Source organism: Muntiacus reevesi, chromosome X (assembly GCF_963930625.1).
Source record: "Muntiacus reevesi chromosome X, mMunRee1.1, whole genome shotgun sequence".
In the NCBI taxonomy this organism is placed as follows: Eukaryota; Metazoa; Chordata; class Mammalia; order Artiodactyla; family Cervidae; genus Muntiacus; species Muntiacus reevesi.
In genome coordinates, this window is record NC_089271.1 from 35788971 (window position 1) to 35798930 (window position 9960).

Genomic DNA, 9960 nt, shown 5'->3' on the forward strand with positions numbered 1-9960 from the left:
GGATTGTTGAAGTCCTGAAATTAGTAACTAATTGTTGATGTTTATGCCTTATTTTCCACCTCATTCTAGAAAGTAACTGTCAGTATATGGTAAGTCCTGAAATGAAAGGATCCACTTATGTGGATGTCAGCTATTGAACTAAAGTCAATCCATTTCTGACAAAGTTCCCCCCTAAAGAGCAGAGACAGACTATTAGCAATTAAGTTTAAGTTATTGTTTATGTTAGTTCCTACATGGTAGTATTTTTTCCTGTTTCTATAAAGGGTCTGTGTCATATATTTCAAGCTCCTATTATTAATATTTATAAATTCTCTCTGAAGATTATGATTTTCAGAACAGAAATATGTTGACTCACTGTGAATGATTAATAGTTTGAACAAATAGTCAACTATGTCTGTTTGGGCTAAAATGAAGTAGAAGACATTTTAGTTCAATGAGCTTATGACCCAGTATGAGACATAATCTATGGTGATATAACAAATGAAAATATAATACTCTAATCAAGATTCAGATGAGAATGCTGTTTGAGTTCATCAAGATTATAAGTCACTAGAGAGAAAGATCAACTTATATTTCCTTATATCTTCACCATAACTGTTTTGGTGCCAGATAGAATTAATGTTCATAGACATTCCATGAATAACCAATTTCTTTTTATTGACATATAGTTGATCTATAATCTTGTATTAGTTTAAGGTGTATGGCAGTGTGATTCAGTATTTGTGTAGATTATACTACATTAAAAGTTATTGCAAAATAATAGCTATAATTGCTTGTGCTGAACAATATATCCTTGCTTTTTATTTTATACATAGTATTTTGTTTCTCTTAATCCTCTACCTATATCATGCCCTTTCCTCCTTCCTTCTCCCCACTGGTAACCACTAATTTGTTTTCTGTATCTGTGAATCAGTTTCTCTTTTGCTATATATATTCCTTTGTTGTATTTTTTTAGATTCCTCATTTAAGTGATATCATACATTATTTGTCTTTCTCTATTTCACTCAGCGTAATTCTCTAGACCCACCCTTGAGCTCACAAGTTTTTTGACCTACACTGGAAAGTTTTCTGACAGACCTTCAGTCTCTGTCGTTTTTTCTTCACAATTCTAGATGATAAAGACTGTGAATATAATAAAACAAGAACATATAAATGACTTGCCTTGTGGCAGCCAAAATGTCTTCTTATGGGTGACTTGAGCAAAGGTTGGGGTGAGCCCTCACTTGGCTGAAGATGACCGGAGGAGGCATCGACCGCTGGGAGAAGAATGTAAGGCTCAAGATGGAAAATCATGAATCAGATGGTACTATCAAGGAGAACTTAATTGATATCATAGCCAGAAAAATTAACCAACTCTCAGAAGCAGAAAGGAATCTGCTTGAAAATGGATCAATATATTGGACTTATTGCTGCTCTCTTGGCCTAATAGCAAACAGTCTTTTTCGGTGCATCTTACGTGTGACACAGGCTCGTATAGCTGCTGGCTTACCAATGGCGGTGATCCCATTTTTGAAAGCAAACGTATCTTACAAAGGTTTTTAAGTTTACCTTTGAATACAAGTGATCTGCATTGTGAAACCTGTACCATTACACGAGGTGGGTTTGTTGGTCTTGTTTTCGGTGGCCTGTATCTTGTTTTCTTGGCCATCCCTGTGAATGGTGGCCTAGCAGCTAGGTATAATTCAGCCCTGCTACCAGAGAAAGGAAACATCTTAAATTACTGGATTAGGACTTCTAAGCCTGTCTTTAGAAAGATGTTATTTCCCATTTTGCTCCAGACTGGGTTAGCTGCATACCTTGGGTCTAGACAATATAAACTACTTATAAAGGCTCTTCAGTTACCCAGAAGTTGAGTGATTATAAAGCAAATCTGTACACAAAAATAAAACGAACCTACATCTAAGTATGAATAAACAGAGACATGTACATAAAAAAAATGACTTGACTTTTTAAAGCTAATATGTATTTAGGTATGTTATTTCCATGCATGAATCAACAAGATTCACCTTCTTTATTAATACTGCAATAACAGTGATGTTTTTATGCATAATCAAATTAATTGTTTCGTTGCATTACTCAGTTCCAATCCTCTCTCTAGCCTTCAGCTTAGTGTATCGTCTTAAAATCTGAGTGTAGACTGTTGCATTATGAAGTCCTAGGGTTCTGTCAGGAGCTGATACTGGGTTATTTCACACCAGAACATGCCCCTCCAAGGGCTTTTCTCTGGGTTTCCTCTTTCTTTGAATGATACTGCCAGTGTCCTGTCCCTGTCTCACCTGCACAAGTCACCAATATCATTCATCTTTTATGTCTGCCTTTTCTCTATCCTCATCCCTCAACTGCAAACAGTGATTAGGATATGAGACTTCTAGGAGTTCCAAGTCTGGCCCAATCATTCTTTGTTTCAGTTTCCATTGCTTTTAGTTCAAGTTATCATTATCTCTTGTTTCTCTGGAAGTGATTGTCCAGTCACCAGTTTCTCTTTGCTCCCGTTATTAGTGTGGATCTCTCTGCCACTCAGTGTCTATATAAATATGATTTTGATTCTGCCTCAGCAATAGGCTGCTGTTACCTCCATTCATACCCCACCAATCTATTGCTTCTGTTATCCACGTACTGGCATGCCCTACTTCTCCCCATATCCATACGTCTAAGGTTTTTTCCTTCTTTAATCCTATCAAAACCCTCTATTTCCACAAAGCATTTCTCTTTCCATTAAACCATAATACCTCAACTGTAACCTTTGGCTGACATTTATCACAGACTCCCTATTTCAGTGATTACTGGTATACTTAAAATTCTTTAAGGTTAGAAGCTATAATTAATTTTTATAGTATCTAATCTTAGGCTACATGTCTAAATTTCATCCTCACTGGCTTATACCTAAAGACTATGAAAAGAAGGAAAGTTTAAACCATACTAGGTTTATGGAAGAAATACAATAAATAAACCAATGTAACAGAGTTTGGGAACATGAGAAATTTGGAACACAATCAGGCAAAATCATGTATTGAAATATCAAATTCATGCATTATTTCTTAAATAGAAAGATTCTTAAACTTTCCTTAAAAAGATCACAGTTATTAGAGAAACTCTTAAAGATAGATAGATGATAGGAAGAAAAATGGAGATATATGTATTCATCAAACCATTTTATTGCCCCACACTCTTTGCATTTAAAATATTATTAATTGCTAATAGGGGAATTCAGCAGGGATGGCTTGAAACAATGGCTGCATTGTGAGTTGGACTACATAATCTTCACTTCAAATCCCAAATTAATTGAAATTATAAATATCAGCCCCTAGAAATTACCTGGGAAAAACATTTTGTCATCATGAAAGCATTATATTAAGAAAGTATGCTATTTTTGTTTCTGTTTATCAGGAATACTATCACATACCAATTATGAAAAAATTATAAGTAATTGTCTGTAGCATATGTGATACCAAACAGAAGAACTGGAATTAATTGCTTTCTTTTTAAAAAGAATTTTATTTATTTATTTATTCATTTATTTGCTTGTATTGGTTCTTAGTTGCAGCATACAGGATCTTGTTCCCTCATCAGGGATTGAACACATATGCCCCATATCCAAAGTCTTAGCCAGGGGGCCACCAGGGAGGTCCTCAATTACTCCCTTTAAGCAGCATTTTTAATGACTTACATTGCAAAGCCATGTAGATCATGCAGAATAATGACGATTATGTATTTACACCCATGTACTTTAATAATAAAAAAGTCATGATGGTTAGTAAAGGCTTAAATGTGGTTAGAATGTTTGTCTCCGGTTACACTGTCAGCCCATTCTGGTGGATGTTAACATATTTATAGTGTTATTTCACAAAGTTTGTGTTCCAGGACGCTAGACTCACAAGATGCTCCAAGATTAAAAGAGTTCATGTGAATATAATTGAATTGTAATAGTGAAATAATTCAACTAAGTAATTGAATTAACAAATAAATTGGGGTGAAAGTTTACCGCTTCTTTAATTTAGAGAGCAATTCTAATAAGTGAAGAAGGAATGAAGGTAATAGAAAAATAATTTGGAGCAAACATCCCAGAAAAAACTGGTGCATAAAGAACTGTTGGTTGATGGTAAAACTAGTGGATGAAAGTATGGAAAGCAATGAGATATTTGCATCATCTCAAAAGCTGTGCCCATAGGTGAAAGTGAATTTGAAATCGCTCAGTCGTGTCTGACTCTTTGCAACCCCATGGACTGTAGCCTACTAGGTTCCTCCGTCCATGGAATTTTCCAGACAAGAGTACTGGAATTGGCTGCCATTTCCTTCTCCAGGGGATCTTCCTGACCCAGGGATCAAACCCGGGTCTCCTGCATTGCAGCCAGACGCTTTACCATCTGAGCCACCAGGGAAGTCCCATAAGACATTTGTTAATTACAAAAGGAAAAGCAGTAACTTTATGTTGATGAAATTCAGCAGAGACCACTGTCAACGAGGAAGAAAACTTTCCTCTACCCTTCTAGAGTCTTCTGGCTTGTCTAAGAATTAAATTGACATGAGATAGATTAATAGAAGAAAATCTAATTTAATGTCACACATCCAGAAACCCAACTTACATGAATGGTTCTGAGTCAAAAAGGTGTAATGAGGTATACATGCCATCCTGATTTAAGGAATGGGATTAATGAATGGAATTTCAGAGAGGATGGGAAGGTAAGTCACAGCACAATAAGAAGGACATAATTTTAGTAATTAGATGTTTGTCCTGCCATAGAAATAGGCATAAAAAGTTATTTCTAGTATTATGTTATTTCGGCACTGCCCTCAATTTAAATTATTTAAGGAAAAGGTAAAAATTTATCTTGGGCCCATAGCATCTAGATTGCCTGCGGCTCAAAATAATTTGCATGCCAAAGTGGCATATTTTCAGGAAGCCTATTCTGAACCCCTGCACCACACAAACAAGTGATCAAGTTCAACACCATCTCTAACAAGACGCTTTAGCATCATCAATCCATGATATGATGTACTGAGAGCTAATTAAAGATGCATGAGCTCACTCTAATTGCGGGGAAACACAAAACATCCAAATTGGGGAGCATTCTCCAAGATATCAGATCAGTACTGTTTAAAAGTGTGTGTATCATGAAGTACAAAGAACAACTGAGGAGGGACTTTCCTGGTGGTCCAATGGTTAAGAATCTGCCTTGCGATGCAGGGGACGTGGGTTCAATCCCTGGTCAGAGATCTAAGATCCCACATCCCATGAAGCAACTAAGCCCACGTACTACAACTAGATAGTCTGTGTGCCACAAGGAAAGATCCCATGTGACGCAACAAAGGAGACCCTGCATGCTGCAACTAAGACCCCATACAGCCAAATAAATACATTAAAAAGAGTAACTGAGGGACTGTCATAAAATAATAAGACATAACACCTGAACATAATGTGGGCACCTGTGTTGGCTAGGGGACTAAAAAAAAAAAATGGCATTAGTGCAAAGATTAGCAAAATTCCACTAAGATCTGCAGTTTAGTTAGTTGTATCATTGTTAATGTTCTGATTTTGATCATCTATGTCATAGCTATATAAGGTGTTTCCATTAGGAATGTTCAATGGAAGTTATACACAAACTATCTGTATTAATTTTTATAGCTTTTCTGTAAGTCTAAACTTTATTTAGAAATTATTTCAAAATTTAAAGAAATTAAAACCAAGAACTAGTTTGAAGGGACTCCACATGGCCAAACTTGGGGCAATTCAGACCTCAAAAAGTGTGATGACAGTAATGGATTTTAACACCTTGAATACAGAAATATCCAAAAATTATGTTTAACCATATGCAGCTACATGGAAAAGGGCTGATTATATAATGGTGAAGTGAAGGAATGGGGGCAGAATTTTGCCACCGCCAAAATATACTAGAGAACAACCCCACATGAGAAACTAATGTATTATACTCACAGAGCCTAACACACTTTTTACATTTGCTCATCCTGAAGTTTCACATTTTAGTGAATAGCTTTCGCTGTTTAAACTTTACAAATTGGAATTTATATACTGCCTTCCTAAAAGGGAAATTCAGCCTAGTTAAAATTCAACTTTCTTTTTCTTCTTTCTGTTGTATGTGAAATCATGAACAAGTTAGCTTTCTTGCTCCTGGGATTGTCTGTCTATCACTTTCTTCAAAAATAAAAATGGTCATTTATTTCAACATCATATATTAGTCAAAAGATATTTATGTGAGACTACAAAGAATTATCTAGTAGATGATGGTTTGATATAAGTGAAATTTTCTGTTTTATTAAGTATCCTTGACATACACTATGTAAGTTTCAGGTATACAAGATAGTGATTTGGTATTTTTCAGTTTAGTTAAATCACACAGTCATGTCCGACTCTTTCCGACCCCGTGGACTGCAGCATTCCAGGCCTCCCTGTCCATCACCAACTTGCAGAGTCTACTCAGACTTATGTCCGTTGAGTTGGTGATGCCATCCAACCTTCCCAGCCTCAGGGTCTTTTCCAATGAGTCAGTTCTTCGCATCAGGTGGCCGAAGTATCCCATTGCATGTGTGATACATTTATGTCACATTTGTTAAACCTTTCACCTGTTCAGTGTACATTTGAGTTGTTTCCACCTTTTAGCTCTTGAGAATCTTGCTGCTTTGAACAGTGGCATAGAAATATCTGATAAAATTCTTGATTTTACCTGTTTTGGGTATATAGCTAGAGTGTAATCATTCCATCATATGATAATTCCATTTTTAACATTTTGAAGATTTATGATTGATACATTGCGGCAACAACCACATCATTTTTTCTCTCACACCAGCAATGTACAATGATCCTATTTCTCCATATCCTCACCTACACTTATCATTTTAATTTTTGACCACACCCCAAGGCATATGGGATCTTAGTTCCTGGGCTACGGATCAAACCCCAACCCCCTGCATTGGAAGGCTGAGTCTTAACCACTGGACCACTGAAGAAGTCCCTATTTTGTTTCTGTATCCTAACCATCCTAATGGATGAGGTGTGGTACCTGGTAGTTTCATCTATATCTGTTATGATTAGTGATGTTGAGCATTTTTTTTAATGTTCTTATGGGCCGTTTGTGTTTCTTTGGTGAAATGACTATTCAGGTTCTTTTCCCATTTTTAACTTGGGTATATTTGTTGTTGTTGAGTTTAGGTGTTCTGTATATGTTCTCGATATTAGTAGCTTATTAGATACATGATTTGGAAATATTTATCACATTCAGTAGGTTGCCTTTTCACTCTTTGGATACTGTCTTTTGATGTGCAAAGGCTTTTAATTTTGATGAACTACAATTTATCGACTTTTCCATTTGTTCCTAGAGCTTTTGGTATTGTATTCAAGAAACTATTGCCATGATTGTCATGAAACTTCCCCCTATGTTTTCTTCTGATTCTTACAGATTTGGCTTTTGCATTTAGGTCTTAGAATCATTTTCAGTTAATTTTTTATGTGATGTAGGTTATTGGTCCATCTCCATTTTTTTGCATGTGAATATTCAGTTTTCCCTGCATCATTTGTTGAAAAGATTATTCTTTCCTAGAACTATATAATTTTGAATTATATAGTTCATTACTAATTTTAGTGACTTTTGTGAAGTTATGAGGAAGGGGTTCTACATAATCAGAAAAGTCTTTATATCTGGCTTGTCTCATCAGAATCCACATTTATCCTCTCTTCACTCTTGATCAGTCCCATCCTTTCCTCCTCTCTCCATCTGTTCATCCATAGGGCTCTAAATCTTTGCTACTCAAAGTAAGGTCCCCAGACATCAGAAATATTGATATCATTTGGTAGTTTGTTAGAAATGCAAGTTCTGAGCCAGACCTCAGTCCAACTGTATCAGCAGCTGTACTTTAATTGGCTCCCTAGTGATTCATGTACAAGGTAAAGTTTGAGAAGCACTGATCTGCAGAATCTTCTCAGGTCTCTCCAGGCTGAACTTCTACTAAAAGTAACCATACCACAGCAGCTGGTAAGAGAATAAAAATTCACCATTTTGTACCCTATTTTTCAGCACATTACCTGGTGACCAGTGTGCGTGTGGGCCACGTTGCCTCAGTCGTGTCTGACCCTGTAGACTGTAGCCCGCCAGGCTGCTCTGTCCATGGGGATTCTCCAGGCAAGAGTACTGGAGTGGGTTGCCATGTGCTCCTGTAGACGATTTTCCCGACCCAGGAATTGAACCTGCACCTCTTGTGTCTCCTGCATTGGCATACAGGTTCTTTACCACTACCACCACCTGGGGTGACCAATACAAAGGTGTTCATTTCATGTCAACTTATTAGCCAGTTCTATTTGACACAGATCTAGGTCCCTATTACTATGGCGAGAGAGCTTAGTTGTTTTCTGCTTATGATGTGCTAATAGGTGGATGAAGATAAAAAATAATGTCTTTCCAAGAACAACTCAAACACCCACCCACCTTTAAGATTCTAAGGGAGGCTGCACTTCCAGAATGGTGGTGTGAGGAGTTTGGGGAAATCTTATCTCTGGAGATGCATCTCTTGAACTAGTGAAATTGTCATTCAAAGTTTTGATGGATAAAGATCCGTTGTTGGGCATCCAACAAAGTGAAAAGCATTTATTTAAGAAAATCTATAAAAACTAGACAAGAGTGATGGAAACCCATGGCATTCTTTTTTTTTTTTTTTAATTGGAGGCTAATTACTTTACAATATTGTAGTGGTTTTTGCCATACATTGACATGAAACAACCACGGGTGTACATGTGTTCACCATCCTGAACCCCCTCCCAATTCTCTCCCCATCCCATCCCTCTGGGTCATCCCAGTGCACCAGCCCTGAGCACCCTGTCTTATGCGTGGAACCTGGACTGGCAATCTGTTTCACATATGATAATATATATGTTTAAATGGTGTTCTCTCAGATCATCCCACTCTCGCCTTCTCCCACAGAGTCCAAAAGACTACTATACATCTGTGTCTCTTGCTGTCTCGCATATAGGGTTATCAATACCATCTTTCTAAATTCCATATATATGCGTTAGTAACTATATTGGTGTTTTTCTTTCTAGCTTACTTCACTCTGTATAATAGACTCCAGTTTTATCTGCCTCATTAGAACTGATTCAAATGCGTTCTTTTTAATGGCTGAGTACACAATGAAATATTACTTAGTCATTGGATCCTAACTAGAGATAGTCCTCAGGCGTTAGCAGTTCTGTCTTGCAAAAGAGCTGTTCCAGTGGACTAAGGAGCTGATGGCAACTCCTGTCTTTCGTATTAAGATGAAAAGCAAAGTTTGTTATAGATTAAATTTATAAAGACTTGATTTATATGACAACTTGGTAGGTCGTGTGAAAAATAAAAGAGGAATAAACTTTGTTGATTGTTAAGGGTTGACAGTTAAAGACAAGGCAATAGCCTTTTTTCGTGGCTGGCATAGAAGCAGAGTGTTGAAGAGCAGAGTCCTTTTTTTTAAGCTATTGCTTCAAGTTTAACAAAAAAAAGGCTAGAATTTCTTATAACTCAGTATCTTTTTTTGACATGATGTCACAAATTTTAGAAAAGAAATGAAAATGAAGTGAATCATGAACACATTCAGATATTTATATTTCCCTCAATATAATCGTCTCCTCAATACCTACTGAAATAAATTTTTAAATGATTTGAATGTTTTTATCAATTCACTGTAACTTTTGTTTCAGTCTTGGAACACTGATTTGGCCATATGTTTTAAGATTTTGATTGTGGACCCTAGGGGGCCACATTGTCTTCCATAAACTGAATTTATTAATTAATACTAGTGAGTGTCCTGGATTTTTTTTTTTTATGCCACAGACAGGCTTCATTTTAAGAGAAAGAAGCAAAATGCACATACAGGAAAACCAAGTTTGGTTTTCATTTACTGCTCAAGTTTCTGAGTTCAATTTAAAATATTGCAATAGCAAATAAATAGGTAAAGCATTTCCTTTAAAATACTTTATAA

General features: G+C 36.4%; 1 pseudogene; it reads left to right on the forward strand.

Annotated features, from left to right (window-relative positions):
• The first annotated feature begins 1281 nt into the window (after nucleotides 1–1281).
• LOC136154418 (transmembrane protein 126A pseudogene) lies at nucleotides 1282–1853 on the forward strand (annotated as a pseudogene).
• Nucleotides 1854–9960: the final 8107 nt, after the last annotated feature.